This window comes from Macaca mulatta, chromosome 5, assembly GCF_049350105.2.
Source record: "Macaca mulatta isolate MMU2019108-1 chromosome 5, T2T-MMU8v2.0, whole genome shotgun sequence".
In the NCBI taxonomy this organism is placed as follows: Eukaryota; Metazoa; Chordata; class Mammalia; order Primates; family Cercopithecidae; genus Macaca; species Macaca mulatta.
The window spans coordinates 39,627,949-39,643,461 of record NC_133410.1 but is presented as its reverse complement, the minus strand read 5'-3'; positions in this window follow the sequence as shown (position 1 = coordinate 39,643,461).

Here is a 15,513-nt window from a genome sequence, read left to right as displayed (position 1 = left end):
CCAGCTCCTCAGAAAAAATACATAAAAAGGGTGGGCGCGGTGGCTCACACCTGTAATCCCAGCACTTTGGGAGCCCGCGGTGGCCAGATCACGAGGTCAGATCGAGACCATCCTGGCTAACACGGTGAAACCCCATCTTTACTAAAAATACAAAAAATCAGCTGGGTGTGGTGGCGGGCACCTGTAGTCCCAGCTACTCAGGAGGCTGAGGCAGGAAATGGCGTGGACCCGGGAAGCGGGGCTTGCAGTGAGCCCAGATAGCGCCCCTGCACTCTAGCCTGGGCGACAGTGTGGGACTCCTTCCCAAAAAAAAAAAAGAAAGAAAGCTTAATTGTGCCAAAGGTAAAGCGATGAAGTCAGAGACTTACAAATCTCTTCTAGGTCACCCTCCTGATCTCCTAACCTCAGGAAGGCCCAGAGATGCTATTAGAGCCATCTTTGTGGAGTCCAGTGTATGCGTGTGGTCAAAGGGGCTCATGAACCTGTGTTCCTTCAGGGCCATTCCCAGCATTGTGGCTTCTGTAAGAACCAGAACATTACGGGGGCAAGAATCTTTGGCTCTACAGGATGTCTGTGCAATCCTTTTCAGCAAGGCTACTGAAGCTTGGTTAACTTTGGGAAACGTGGAGCTTCATAGGAAGAAGGAAATTCAGAAGGCAGCAGAGATTTCTCTATCCCTGGAGAGGAGGAAGCCACAGAAGCTGAGGGGCCTTTAGGAAGAGTGAACCAAGCCCATCAGAGGAGATGACAGACAGGGTTCCTGAGGAAAAGATCACTTGGTTTCTACAGGCCTCAGTTTTTTTTACCTACCTCTTATGTTTATTGCGAGGGTTACGTGAAATAACATCGATCCAGCACCCAACATATGGCCCGATATATAGCAAGTTGTGAGTAAATGGTAGCTGTTTTTACGACTGCCATCATTTTTAAGGAAAACCCAAAAAAGGCCTGGCACCATGGCTCACACCTGTAATCCCAGCACTTTAGAAGGCAGAGGATCGCTTGAGCCCAGGAGTTCGAGACCAGCCTGAACAACATGGCGAGACGCCCTCTCTACCAAAAATACAAAAATTAGCCAGATGTGGATGTGTGTGCCTGTAGTCCCAGGCACTCGGGAGGCTGAGGTGGGAGGATCGCTTGAGCCCAGGAAGTTGAGGCTGCAGTGAGCCATGATTGTGCCACTGTACTCCGACCTGGGCAACAAAGTGGGACCCTGTCTCTAAAAAAGAAAAAAAAAAAAAAAATTGGATAACTCTAAATTCATACTTAAAAAATAAAACCCAAAAGAAATAGTACAGGGTTGCCAGGCAGTGGCTCACACCCATAATCCCAGCACTTTGGGAGGCCGAGGAAGGTGAATCACCTGAGCTTAGGAGTTCGAGATCAGCCTGGGCAACACAGTGAAACCTCATCTCTACCAAAAATACAAAAAAAAAAAAAAAAAAAAAAAGCCAGGCCTAGTGGCCTGCGTCTGTAGTCCCAACTACTCAGGAGACTGAGGTGGGAGCTCACTTGAGCCTGGGGGGCAGAGGTTGCAGTAAGCCAAGATGGTGCCACTGCACTCCAACCTGGCTGGCAGAGTAAGACCCATCTCAAAAAAAAAAAAAAAAGAAGAGAAAAGAAAAGGAAAGAAAAGAAAGTACAGGGAAGGCAGAGTGGGAAAACCTGCAAGAAGATCCTCTGGTATATAAAATAAACAAAAGATCAGGCTGGGCGTGGTGTCTCACACCTATAATCCCAGCACTTTGGGAGGCCGAGAAGGGTGGATCACTTGAGGTCAGGAGTTCAAGACCAGCCTGGTCAACATGGTAAAACCCTGTCTCTACTAAAAATACAAAAAATAGCTAGGCACTTTGGGAGCCCGAGGCAGGTGGATCACGGGGTCAGGAGATCGAGACCATCCTGGCTAACACAGTGAAACCCTGTCTCTACTAAAAATACAAAAAATTAGCCAGGCGTGGTGGTGGGCGCCTGTAGTCCCACCTACTCAGGAAGCTGAGGTAGGAGAATCGCTTGAACCCGGGAGGCGGAGGTTGCAGTGAGCCGAGATCATGCCACTGCACTCCAGCCTTGGCAATGGAGCAAGACTCCATCCCAAAAAATAAATAAATAAAATAAAATAAAATAAAGATTGCTTTGTATGGCTTTTTTCCTCCTTCAAGGTAAAACCAAGGAGCAAAGATATGATTCTAAAGTTGCAGTCCATATTGTCGAAAAGGAATATAATGTAACCAGGATCATCTTTTACTGAGCAAATGACAAGGACATTTGACTTCCATACAGTATGGTAAGGGTCAAATGCTGACAGCCTGGCCCCTCTGCTGTGCTCCTGTGACCCCAGAAAAGCCAGACTCCTGATGCTGAGTGATTTAAGGCAATGCATGCGTGATAACGAGTGGGAGGACTCTGGGTAGAGCAAAAAATAGAAAATTTCCATTTTTATTGTGGCTTTCTAACTAATATGTCAAAATGGACAAACGGGATAGAAATACTGCAGACCACTCCAGCCTGGGCGGCAGAGCGAGACTCTGTCTCAAAAAAAAAAAAAAAAAAAAAAAAAAAAAACAGAAATACTGCAGACCAGAATCAGGAGCAGGAGAGCCAGGGAAGTCCAGCACCTGAGAAGCAGAGTTTTAGAAAAAAGACACTCTGGTTAGAATCATGATCACTGTGCTTCAGCAGCTCAAGAAATCTTTGTAGTCATAAGATTTCCTTTCTCTTCCCAGGTGAGGAATCTGAGGCTCCTAAGGTCAGATTACTTGCGTACATCCACAGTTAACAAATCTGGGCCTGTTAGTTTCAATGTATCACTCTTTTCATATCAAGGGATTTGAGAGAAGACCCTTAGAGGGAAGAGTCAAGAAAATGGGGGTGGGGAGAAGGTCATTTCTATCCAAGTCCCAAGATCTGTGATTGGCTTAGCTGGCAAACTGCAGCTTCATGAAAGGAAACTTGACTCCAAGAACTGTAGCCAGGAGAAGCCCGGGGGATGAAGGGCAAATGTTAAAACAACAAGAGATTGGAGTTGAGCAATGGATGGCAGGACTCCAGGCACAGGAAGGGAGCGAATGCACCTGCTTAGGTACTGAAGCATGACGGGGACTTGGCCAGGCCCTACCCCCTCAGGAGAGACACTGGAGAGGGCAAAGCAAGAGGGCTTGACTGGAAAAACTCACCGGGATTGGAAGCACAGTCCGTTTCTGGCATGTCAAGGGATTTTTTTTTTTTTCCTTGTTACCTAGGATCTAAATCCCCCTTCTTAATTTTGAGGAATCTCCCACTGTGAGTGAGAGCATTCTTCTGGCACCAAGATCTCAAGAGTTAACCGGAAGTTCGGGAACCCGGTGTAGTGATGCCTCATCTTCTGCTTGTTCACGAACATATGCATAGCACAGAAGCTAAAAAGGCAGAAATTCTTTCCCTTCTTGTCCATTACCGCCAAAGAGATCACATAGGTCCCAGGAGACCACCACCCAGGACTTTGCACCTTGCAAAGTCATAGACATAGTGATATTGAATCCATGGTGGCAGCTGAAGTGGTCAAGCATTAAGATCAGTGTCCAAGGACGGTGGCCACAGTTGGCCATGGTGGCAGCATCCTGGCTGCATTGTGTCCACTAGCTTCTGAGCCTGTCTCTCATGCCTTCTTACTTACTCTGTGATCAAACTTTCAGAACGTTCCCCCTGTACCATTGCTGGCCAGCATCCAACAGATTTCTGGCTGATACCGGCACCATTCCTCACCTGTAACAGGAAAAGCTGAGGAGTTTTAGAGGCCAGCACTCAGCTTGATTGTGAATCTTACTAAGGCAGAAGATGTAAGAACCCACACCATGGAAGATTTTTCTTTAAAGTTCACAACAGAGCATATGCTGGGAAACACATTTGAAAAACCACCTGTCGACTGGGCGCAGTGGCTCATGCCTGTAGTCCCAGCACCTTGGGAGGCCGAGGCGGGTGGATCACCTGAGGTCAGAGTTTCGAGACCCGCCTGGCCAACATGGTGAAACCCTGTCTCTACTAAAAATACAAAAATTAGCCGGGCGTGGTGGCACATGCCTGTAATCCCAGCTACTCAGGAGGCTGAGGCAGGAGAATCACTTGAACCTGGGAGGCAGAGGTTGCAGTGAGCAGGGATCGTGCCCTTGTACTCCAGCCTGGGCAATAGGAGTGAAACTCAGATTAAAAAAAAAAAAGAAGAGAAAAACCACTTGTCTTACTTGCCTCCTATGATGCTGGGAGAGAGATTTGGCAGGACAGGCCATAGTCTTGCTGCTGCTGCCCTCCATTAGGGACAGACCCATGTTTCAGGTCAGGGGTTTAGCAACTTGCCCAGGGTCACACAGGTAGCCAAGTGGCAGAATGCTTGGAAGCAGCTGGATTCGCTTGGGCTTTGAAATATCAAGGAGAAAAGGGGCTTTGGTTCCCTTTAAAAAGAGACACTAGAAGCTAAAATCTGGTGTGGATTATAAAATTGGCACGGAGGTTGTCTACAGCTCCAAAAACAATGAAGCACTGACTGAAAGAGAGAGGGAGTTTGAGAGCTGCTTCCTGATTGGAAAAAGGAAGGCAACCCTGGGATTTGTGAGCCACACTGAGAAAGTTTGACAGCCCTTCTCTCTCCCTGCTTTCCTCTGCTGATGTACACAGAGGACGAAGGAAGTACCTTTTGATCTTCTTCTAGGTTCCTATTTTCTCACTCTTGTCGTCCAGGCTGGACTGCAAGGGCATGATCTCGGCTCACTGCAACCTCTGCCTCCTGGTTCGAGCAATTCTTCTGCCTCAGTCTCCCCAGTAGCTGGGATTATAGACGCCCGCCACCACGTCCACCTAATTGTGGTATTTTTAGTAGACACAGGGTTTCACCATGTTGGCCAGGCTGGCCTTGAACTCCTGACCTCAGGTGATCCACCCTCCTCAACCTCCCAAAGTGCTGGGATTACAGGCGTGAGCCACGGCGCCCGGCCCTCGGTTCCCATTTTCTATGGCTAGGCCCTGGGCTCCCCTTTCCTTCTTTGCAACAAGCCCTAGGGACTCATCCTATTTCTATTTCCTCTCTAAAGTTGCTCCCACTCACTCAGTTCCCTGGAGTTCTTTTCTGTTTGTTTGTTTGTTTTTATTTGTTTTTTGAGACAGAGTCTTGCCCTGTTGCCCAAGCTGGAGTGCAACGGCGTGATCTCGACTCATTGCACACTTCACCTCCCAGGTTCAAATGGTTCTCCTGTCTCAGCCTCCCGAGTAGCTGGGTCTACAGGCACCTGCCACCATGCCCAGCTAATTTTTGTATTTCTAGTAGAGACGGGGTTTCACCATGTTGGCCAGGCTGGTGTCAAACTCCTGACCTCGCGTGATCCACCCGCCTTGGCCTCCCAAAGTGCTGGGATTACAGGTATGAGCCACCGCACCCGGCCCCCTTGAGTTCTTATTCCTACTCCAAAATGGCGACAGAGTAAGATCTCATTCTAGCTACTCTCAAAGACAAATATACATCTTTATTATTTAAGGATTCTCTTACTTAAAACTCCAGAAAAACAAACAGGGACAAATTCTTACGACGTGCTTAAGAATCTTTTTTTTTTTTTTTTTTTTTTTTGAGATAGGTTCTCACTTTGTCACCCAGGCTGGAGTGCAGTGGCCCAATCTTGGCTCACTGCACCCTCGACCTCCTGGGCTCAAGCAATCCTCCCACCTCAGCCCCCCAAGTAGCTGGGATTACAGTTACATACCACCACGCCCGGCTAATTTTTTGTGTTTTTGTTAGAGACGGGGTCTCACCATGTTGCCCAGGTTGGTCTCAAACTCCTGAGCTCAAGTGATCTGCCCGCCTCGGCCTCCCAAAGTGCTGAGGTTACAGGCATGAGCCACCATGCCTGGCCGAGGTTTAAGAATCTTACACGGTTCTTGCATGCTGAGCCAAGACAATACTAAGTATAGCTATTATTTACCAGGCACTTATTCTTTACCAGGCACTGGACTAAGTGTTTTGGGAGGCGTCATCTCATTTTATATTCCCAACAACCCTGTGCAGTTTATTAATGGAACTGAGGCCAAAAGAGTAATTTTCCAAGGTCAGACGGTGGTTAGCTGCAGAACTGAAATTCGAACTCATGTCTATCTGACTCAATATCTGCTGCTCTTTTTCATTTAATTTAAATTTGTATAATGCTCACTTCCATCCTTGTTCTCTCTTCTCATCCCTTCTACCCCTATAGATAATAATTTCTATTAATTTCTGGTTTTCTGTCTAGTGTCTCTTTTTGTGAACACACACACACACACACAATGATTAAAGCTGGTGCTCTATACTATGCCATGTCCAGTGGAACACCTACTCTGTCTTTTTATTTTTTGAAATCAATTTAGTCGAAGGGTTTTCCAGAGCCAAATGAGAAAGTACTTGTGGGACCTGAGTGCCTCTTTAGATAGTTGAAAACAGACACGTGAGGACTTTTTTGTTGTTGTTGCTTGTCTGAGACGGAGTTTGGCTCTTTCGCCTAGGCTGGAGTGAAGTGGCATGATCTTAGCTCACTGCAACCTCCGTTTCCCAGGTGCAAGCGATTGCCCTGCCTTAGCCTCCTGAGTGGCTGGGACTACAGGCACGCGCCACAATGCCTGGCTAATTTTTTCTGTATTTTTAGTAGAGACGGGGTTTCACCATATTGGCCAGGCTGGTCTCGAACTCCTGATCTCAGGTGATCCACCCACCTCGGCCTCCCAAAGTGCAAGGACTACAGGCGTAAGCCACCGCGCCCGGCCCACATGAGGACTTTTTAACATTGTCTGGAACCTGCTAGATATCTTTTCAGGTGACTGCAGTCATAGTATTAGAGCTTGGAAATCAGCAAACAAAAGCATGGACAAATTAGGCATTTCCTTAACATGAAAGAGAAACCAGTCAAACTCTAATAAGAGCCAAGCGCTTATGTGGCCAAGCCTTTGCACAGAGGCACAGATAAGGAGGCATATTCCTGCAACCAAAATTAATAAAACCCAAATTTCAATCTTTACTCATATCTTGTCAAGAACATAAATAGAAAGATAAATGCAACTCATAAGCCCCACCGAATTTCTAAAATCTAAATTTTCTCCCACACTCTGCCATGATGCTGTTCTTCATCCTTCTGTCTTTCTCCCTCTCCCCTAGCTCTTTATCATACGGATCAACTTAGCTTCTTTTGTTAAGTGTCCTTCCCTTTCTTCTCACTTCTCAGATCTTGTCTATTTCTACCTATTCTCCTTATTCTCTCTGGTCACAAAAGATCTACCAAACTGAGCTGTCAATGGTTCTTCTTTAGTGGGGAAGGGAGGTGGTTATTTTAAGGAATACTCACAGTAACTTATTGATAACAGTTGCAGTTTAGTGGAGAAACATATCAGATCCATCTCCAGCAAGGAGAAGGAAGCCACATCCGTTATTTGAATAGAGAAACTTTAATATAAAAAATTGTTTACTAGTAGAAGGTGATTAACTACCAAAAGGAGTAAGAGAGGCCTCTAAGGGGTTCAAAAGTAGCCAGTGCAATAAAAAGAAGCTTCTACCCATAGGCTGACAAGAGGAGACAGAGAAGGAATTCAGGACTTAGGAGATCTCTTTAAGAGGGTTTGACTACTATAAGAACACACACCTGTCACTGGTAGAAACTGGTAAGAGAGCATAGACTAGAGCTGGTCTCTAGAAGCAGCCCTCCGTTGTCAGAGGGGGTGAGCAGACCAGACCTGCTTAAAAGTCACAGTAGTGGCGAAGTACAGTGGCTCACGCCTGTAATCCCAGCACTTTGGGAGGCCGAGGCGGGTGGATCACTTGAGATCAGGAGTTCAAGACCAGCGTGGATAACATGGTGAAACCCTGTCTCTACTAAAAATACAAAAACTAGCCGGGCGTGATGGCACAAACCTGTAATCTCAGCTACTCGGGAGGCTGAGGTTGGAGAATCACTTGAACTCAGGAGGCAGAGGTTGCAGTGAGTGAGTCAAGATCGCACCACTGCACTCCAGCCTGGGCGACAGAGTGAGATTTCATCTAAAAAAAAAAAAGTCACAGTAGGAAGAGCAAGGTGTGAGAGTGCAGCGGAAACTTTGTCCACATGGGTTGTTGGGCTCTCAGGCTAAATAGTAATAATAAAGGGCCAGAACCTAGAAGGCAACGATCTTTCTGCAGCTATGTCCTCTCAGTGTCATTCCAGTGCCTCGTTGATGAAACCTAACATTCTGCCTCCTGAGTAGCTGGGATGACAGCTGATGAGAAATGTTTACAGGCTTTGGCTCTGCTAACACAAGGCCATGTAAATTGGAACTGAGAGGCAACACAGTGACAAGCGGCACAGGCGCTGATCGGTCAGCACGGACGTAGGTAGAAACAACCGGGACACGACCCTTACTGGGTGCGTTTTAGTTGAGTATCACTCCTGAGTTGTACAAAGATGTTGTGTTTCTCCAGACTCTGTCTCAGCTTTCTGCTGTGTCCCTAGAATTTTGATGGTGGAAAAGCCAGGGATACAGGATATAGCCTATATTCAAAATCAAAGAGGCCTAATAGGGACATAGCTGGTGATTGAGTGGGGTTGGGTGAGGGGTTTGAAGGATAATTTTTACTGAAGTCATTTATTAAATATCAACTATTGTCCAGAAATTGTACTAGATAACGTATATATATTATCTCACTTAAAGCTTATGGCAGTCATGGGAGGCTGATGTTATCATTCCTGTTATTCACATGAAAATATTGAGCTTTGCAGAACCTAAATAACATAATGAAGTCACTTACATAGCCAGTAAGTGCTGGAAAAGGGATATGAGCTCAGGTCAGCTTGATCATCACCAAAGCCTGCTTGATTTATCTGTCTCTTTGGGAGACGTTTAAATGCCTACCATTCTGTGAATTATTGCTTTATGTGTTCCAAGGCTATCTTAGGTGCATATTTGTTCATGATTCTTTTTTTTTTTTTTGAGATGGAGTCTTGCTCTGTCGCCCAGGCTGGAGTGCAGTGGCCGGATCTCAGCTCACTGCAAGCTCCGCTTCCTGGGTTCACGCCATTCTCCTGCCTCAGCCTCCGGACTAGCTGGGACTACAGGCGCCCGCCACCTCGCCCGGCTAGTTTTTTGTATTTTTAGTAGAGACGGGGTTTCACCGTGTTAGCCAGGATGGTCTCGATCTCCTGACCTCGTGATCCGCCCGTCTCGGCCTCCCAAAGTGCTGGGATTACAGGCTTGAGCTATGTTCATGATTCTTGATCTACAGTTCTTTTAACTAACATTTAAAGTGCCCCGTGTCCCTTACGATCATTTTTCATTTTAAATTCTATTTTATCTGTTACTGAAATTGCTACCCTAGCTTTCTTCTGGTTTACCTTACTTGTGATATTTCATTCCTTATTTTCAAATTTTCCATACCCTTTTGTTTTAGATACCTCTCTTGTAGATTACATATTACTGGATGGAATTGGGAAAGATGGTTTTATTGCTATTGTTGTCATTTTTGTTGTTTTATAAATCTGAGAAGTTCTATCTTTTGCTCTTTAATTCTAAAGTCTGTACACTTTTTTATTTTATTTTATTTTTTGAGACAGTCTCGCTCTGTTGCCCAGGCTGGAGTGCAGTGGTGTGATCTCGACTCACTGCAACCTCCGCCTCCTGAGTTCAAACGATTTTCCAGTCTCAGCCTCCTGAGTAGCTGCGATTACAGGCGTGTGCCACCAAGCCCAGCTAATTTTTGTACTTTTAGCAGAGGCGGGGTTTCTCCATGTTGGTCAAGCTGGTCTGGAACTCCTGACCTCGTGATCCACCCACCTTGGCCTCCCAAAGTGCTGGGATTACAGGCATGAGCCACTGTGCCCGGCCTAAGTCTGTGCACTTTAGAATTACCACACACACTATCTTTCCACTCAGGCAAGCAGCTGAGGAGAGCCAGACAGGAAGGGGGCACTCAGATGTGAGATCAGCAGTCAGCGTCTGGTGCCACACCCTGCAAGCCTGTAAGGAGAGGACTAACGCAGGACCTCAATGCTCAGAAAAACGAGACATGCTAGACAGGAAAACAAGACAGAGCCTGAATAGAGACTGAGACCTTGAGACTTTTTTTTTTTTTTGAGACAGAGTCTCACTCTTTTGCCTAGGCTGGAGTGCAGTGGCACGATATCTGCTCACTGCAACCTCCATCTCCCAGGTCCAAGCGATTCTGCTGCCTCAGCCTCCCGAGTAGCTGAGATTACATGCGCCTGCCACCATGCCCAGCTAATTTTTGTATTTTTAGTAGAGATGGGGTTTCACCACGTTGGCCAAGCTGACTGAGACCTCTTATTAAGAGTGAAATGCAAGATGGGGAGTTGGACTGTGAGGACACTGGCAAAGTTAGAGTTATCAGAAACAAAGTCAAATGAAGTAAATATGGAAAAACATGGTGTTCACAGAATTAAAATATTTATGATTCTGTATCCCAATATCACACGGGCTTCTTTAGCAGGTGTGCTAAGTGTTTTTTTCCAGTGTTTGTGTTTTTTTCCACCCTGTTTTCCTAATGGTCGTATTTGAGGGTAAATCAAGTTCTTTGAACAAAACAGTTCAAAGAAACAATTGAACAAAACAGTTTCCAACACAATTTAAATCTAGTAATCACTCTTATTGAATGATTGAATGCACTTAACCGTCTTTCTCCTCCCAGTTCTTGTGCCTGCTCTTTGATACCAAAGCTGCTCCTCTCATCTGTAAAAGGGAACAACGCCACTGAGCACTGTACTTTCAGAACACTTCACCACAGAAAAGCAACCAGAGAGACTGGCAACCGGGCAGCCTCGAAGAGTCATCATGCATTTGGCTGCTTTATTGTTTTCCTTTGGTATTCTCTCCGTTGATGAAAGGTCCTAGAGATTGAAGTTTGGAGTTCTGCTGACTCGCGCTTTGGTTCACTGACTATGAAAGGTTATTTTGCATCCTTTCACGGTGGTTGCAATCCCTTACAGAAAGAGAGCATTTTCCAGGCTGTGAAAACTTTCACAGGTGTTACAGCATTTATGGTCTTCCCTTGCCCACTGGTATTTTGCAGTTGGGAAAATGGAGGCTCAGAATAGTAGAATGCCTTTTTTGAGATTATTACACAGCTAGTCAGTGACGGAACAGGGACTCAAAGCTAGGATTTCTGACTCCAAGTTCAATACTCTTCTCACTTTTGCTGTTGTTTTGTTTTTAGTTAAAAAAAAGAAAAGAAAAAAAAAGACCTGTAGAACTGCCCATGGTCCAACCCTCCCCTAGCTCTCCAACCTCACCTCCAGTCACACTGGCCTCCTCTCTATGCCTCAATCACACGCAGCAAGCTTGTCATTGGGGTCTTCACGTCTGCTTAGAAAGCCTTTCCTCAAGACAGCCACACGGCTCACTCCCCCGCCTCCTTCGGGTCTCTGCTCACATAGCTCTTCACTAAGAGTCCTTTCCCAAGCACTCTGTCTACAGAAGCACACGCACCTCTCCCCATCACTCTCTTTCTCCACGGCCCTGCTTCATCGTTCTTCATTGCTCTATTGACTATTGAGACTCATCCCCCGCAGAACATAAGCTCCATCCTGGCAGAGAGGTTTCCTGATTTGTTCATAGGCGCATCCCCAGTGCCTAAAACAGTGCTTCACACAGAGGAGGAGCTGGCAATGAATGAAACCTTCCTGAGAAAATGTTGGTTCAAACACCTTCTCTTCTGGGTTTGTAAAACTAAACAGGTTTTCATTAATCAAGATAAATACAACTGAGGGCACTAGGACACTTTTTCTTTTCTTCTTTTCTGTTTTTTGTTTGTTTGTTTGTTTGTTTGAGACGGAGTCTCACTCTGTTGCCCAGGCTGGAGTGCAGTGGCGTGATCTTGGCTCACTGCAACCTCCGTCTCCCAGGTTCAAGGGATCCTCCTGCCTCACCCTCCCAAGAAGCTGAGACTACAGGTGCCACCACCACACCTGGCTATTTTTTGTATTTTTAGTAGAGATGGGGTTTTGCCATGTTGGCCAGGCTGTTCTGAAACCCCTGACCTCAGGTGATCTGCCCACCTCAGCCTCCCAAAGTGATGGGATTACGGGCATGAGTCACCACACCTGGCCTATTTAATGCATTTTTAATAAAATTTATTTTATTTTATTTTGTTTTTTTGAGACAGAGCTTGCTCTGTCACCCAGGTTGGAGTGCAGTGATATAATCTCAGCGCACTGCAACCTCTGTCTCCCGGGTTCAAGCGATTCTTCTTCCTCAGCTTCTCAAAATAGCTGGGACTACAGTTGTGTGCCACCATGCCCAGCTAGTTTTTGTAATTTTAGTAGAGGCAGAGTTTCGCCATATTGGCCAGGCTGATCTCAAACTCCTGGCCTCAAACAATGTGCCCGCCTCAGCCTCTCAAAATGCTGGGATTACAGGCATGAGCCACCGCTCCCAGCGAGATCCGATTTTTTAAGAGCAGTTTTGCACTCACAGCAAAATTGAAAGGAAGCTACAGAGAGTTCTTACATAGCCCCTCCCCACACACATGCACAGTCCCCACTATATCAACATCTCCTTCCGGAGGGGTCCGTCTGTTATAATGCATAAACCTACATTGATAGATCATTGTCAACCAAAGTCTGCAGTTTACACCAGAGTTCACTCTTGGTGGTGTACATTCTGTGGGTTTGGGCAAATGTATAATAGCATGTATCCACCATTACAGTATCATACAGAATATTTCACTGCCCTAAAAATCTATTTATTTTTAAATTTATTTTTCTCAGTCAGGCAGTTGCTAATGCCTATAATCCCAGCACTTTGGGAGGCCGAGACAGGAGGATCGCTCAAGCCCAGGAGTTCAAGACTAGCTTGCGGCAACATAGGGAGACCCTATTTCTACCAAAAAAAAAAAAAAAAATTAATTAGCCGGAGGTAGTGGCACACACCTGTGGTCCCATCTACTTGAGAGGCTGAGGCAGGAGGATCTCCTAAGCCTTGGAGGCTGAGGCTGCAGTGAGCCGTGATTGTGCCACTGCATTCTAGCTGGGGACAGAGCAAGACCCTGTCTCTAAACAAACAAACAAATAAATAAATAAATAAATACATTTTTCTTGTAAGTAACATATTGGAGAAATTTAGAAAAACATTTTTAAAATTTTTATTACTTCTGATAACTCACAGAACAGGAACATCTTAAAAGTAAAATGAAGGCTGGGCATGGTGGCTCATGCCTGTAATCCCAGCACTTTGGGAGGCCAAAGTGGGCGGATCACTTGAGGTCAGGAGTTCGACACCAGACTGGCCAGCATGATGAAACCGTGCTTCTACTAAAAATACCAAAAATTAGCTGGGCATGGCGGTGCATGCCTGTAGTCCCAGCCAGTCGGGAGGCTGAGGCAGGAGAATGACTTGAACCTGGGAGACAGAGGTTTCAGTGAGCCAAGATCGCGCCATTGCACTCCAGCCTGGGCGACAGAGCAAGACTCCATCTCAAAAAATAATAATAATAATAAAATGAAGTCAATAATTTCTTAGGCCGGGCACGGTGGCTCACGCCTATAATCCTAGCACTTTGGCAGGTCTAGGCAGGTGGATTACCTGAGGTCAGGAGTTCAAGATCAGCCTGACCAACATGGAGAAACCCTATCTGTACTAAAAATACATAATTAGCCGGGCATGGTGGCACATGCCTGTAATCCCAGCTACTCACGAGGCTGAGGCAGGAGAATCACTTGAACCTGGGAGGTGGAGGTTGCAGTGAGCCGAGATCACACCACTGCACTCCAGCCTGGACAACAAGAGTGAAACTCCGTCTCAAAAATAATAATAATAATAATAATTTCTCATAATCCCCCTCCTTAGATATAACAGCTGCTCAAAATTTTATGAGTTTCTTTACAGTCTTCTTTTTAATATGTTATGCTTTTTGTTACTCATATATACAATACTGATGGCCTCCCTTTCATTAGTCACATTTCTGATCATTCATTTCTATAAGATACTGCTTCAAAGTTTGCACCCAACTGGATGGGCATTTTTAAGCTGTTTTGAGACACGTTGCCAAGTTGCTTGCCAAAGAGGTTGTACTAATTTACATTTCCTGCAACAAGGCATTAGAGTACATACCTTACTGAGCCCCACTGAGCCTCCCTCCCCTTCTCTCCCCCCACTCCCCTGCCCTCCCCTGCCCTCCCCTCCCCTCACTAATGCTGACAAAAATTACACAGAAACATGTTAATCAAGTTACTATGTAAAAGGATGAAATCAACTGGTCCTATTCAATGACCACCTTACACTTCTCAGAGAGACAATGAAAAAGCAAAGGATAAAATCTGACCGATGGAGGTGCCTTCTTAGTCTATACAGTGCATTTCTCATCACCTGCCTTGTTTTATGACCACTACTTACCTGCTCCCCAATTCCCTTATCAGATCTGTGGACAATCAAACCCCTGCCCCAAAGGCTTCTCTTCTTCCCTCAAGCCACGTTAACAATCTCCCCCTTTTTTATAATTTCCCTGATTAGCTACTTGGGAATCTCCTGAGCTCACAGCCCATTTCCCTGCCCACAGCAACTCTCTCATCACTCACTGATTTGGCCTCTCCCACTCCTGATTGGCAGCATTTCTTTCTTCCCTCCCTCCCTCCCTCCCTTCCTTCCTCACTTCCTTCCTTTTTTTTTTCCTTCCTTCCTTTCTTTTTCTTTCCTTCTTTATTTCAGACAGAGCCTCACTCTGTTGCCCATGCTGGTGTGCAGTGGCATGATCTCGGCTCATGCAACCTCCTCCTCCCGGGCTCAAGTGATCCTCCTGCCTCATCCTCCTGAGTAGCTAGGACCACAGGCACACAACACCATGCCTGGCTACTTTAGCATTGCTTTCTATTCCTCTGTCATTTGGAAGTTAAGAGGAAATATGCAAGCATCCCTACTTGTGTGTTTTGTTTTGTTTTGTTTTGTTTGAGAGAGGGTCTTGCTCTGTTGCCCAGGCTGGAGTGCAGTAGTGTAATCATAGCTCACTGCAGCCTCAACCTCCTGGGCTCAAGTGATCTTACTCCCTCAGTGTTCTGAGTAGCTGGGATTAGAGTCTCATGCCACTACTCCTGGCTAATTTTCTTTTAAAGTTTTTTAGAGATGGGGATTTTGTTATGTTCCTCAGGCTGCTTTTGAACTCATGGCCTCAAGTGATTCTCCCACCGTGGCCTCCCAAAATACTGGGATTACGGGTCTGAGCCACTGTACCCTGTCTTACTTAGATTTTTATTCTGTATATGTGAATATTTTAAAATTATTTTTAATTTTAATTTTTTTATTTTTGTGGGTACATAGTGGGCATATATATTTATGAGGGTACCTGAAATATTTTGATACAGACACACAATTTACAACAATCACATCAGGGTAAATGGGATATCCATCACCTCAAGCATTTATCCTTTCTTTGTGTTACAAGCAATCCAATTATACTCTTTTGGCTGTTTTTGAATGTACAATAACTTGATGTATTATCAAATATTAGATCTTATTCATTCTATGTAACTATATTTGTATACCCATTAACCACCC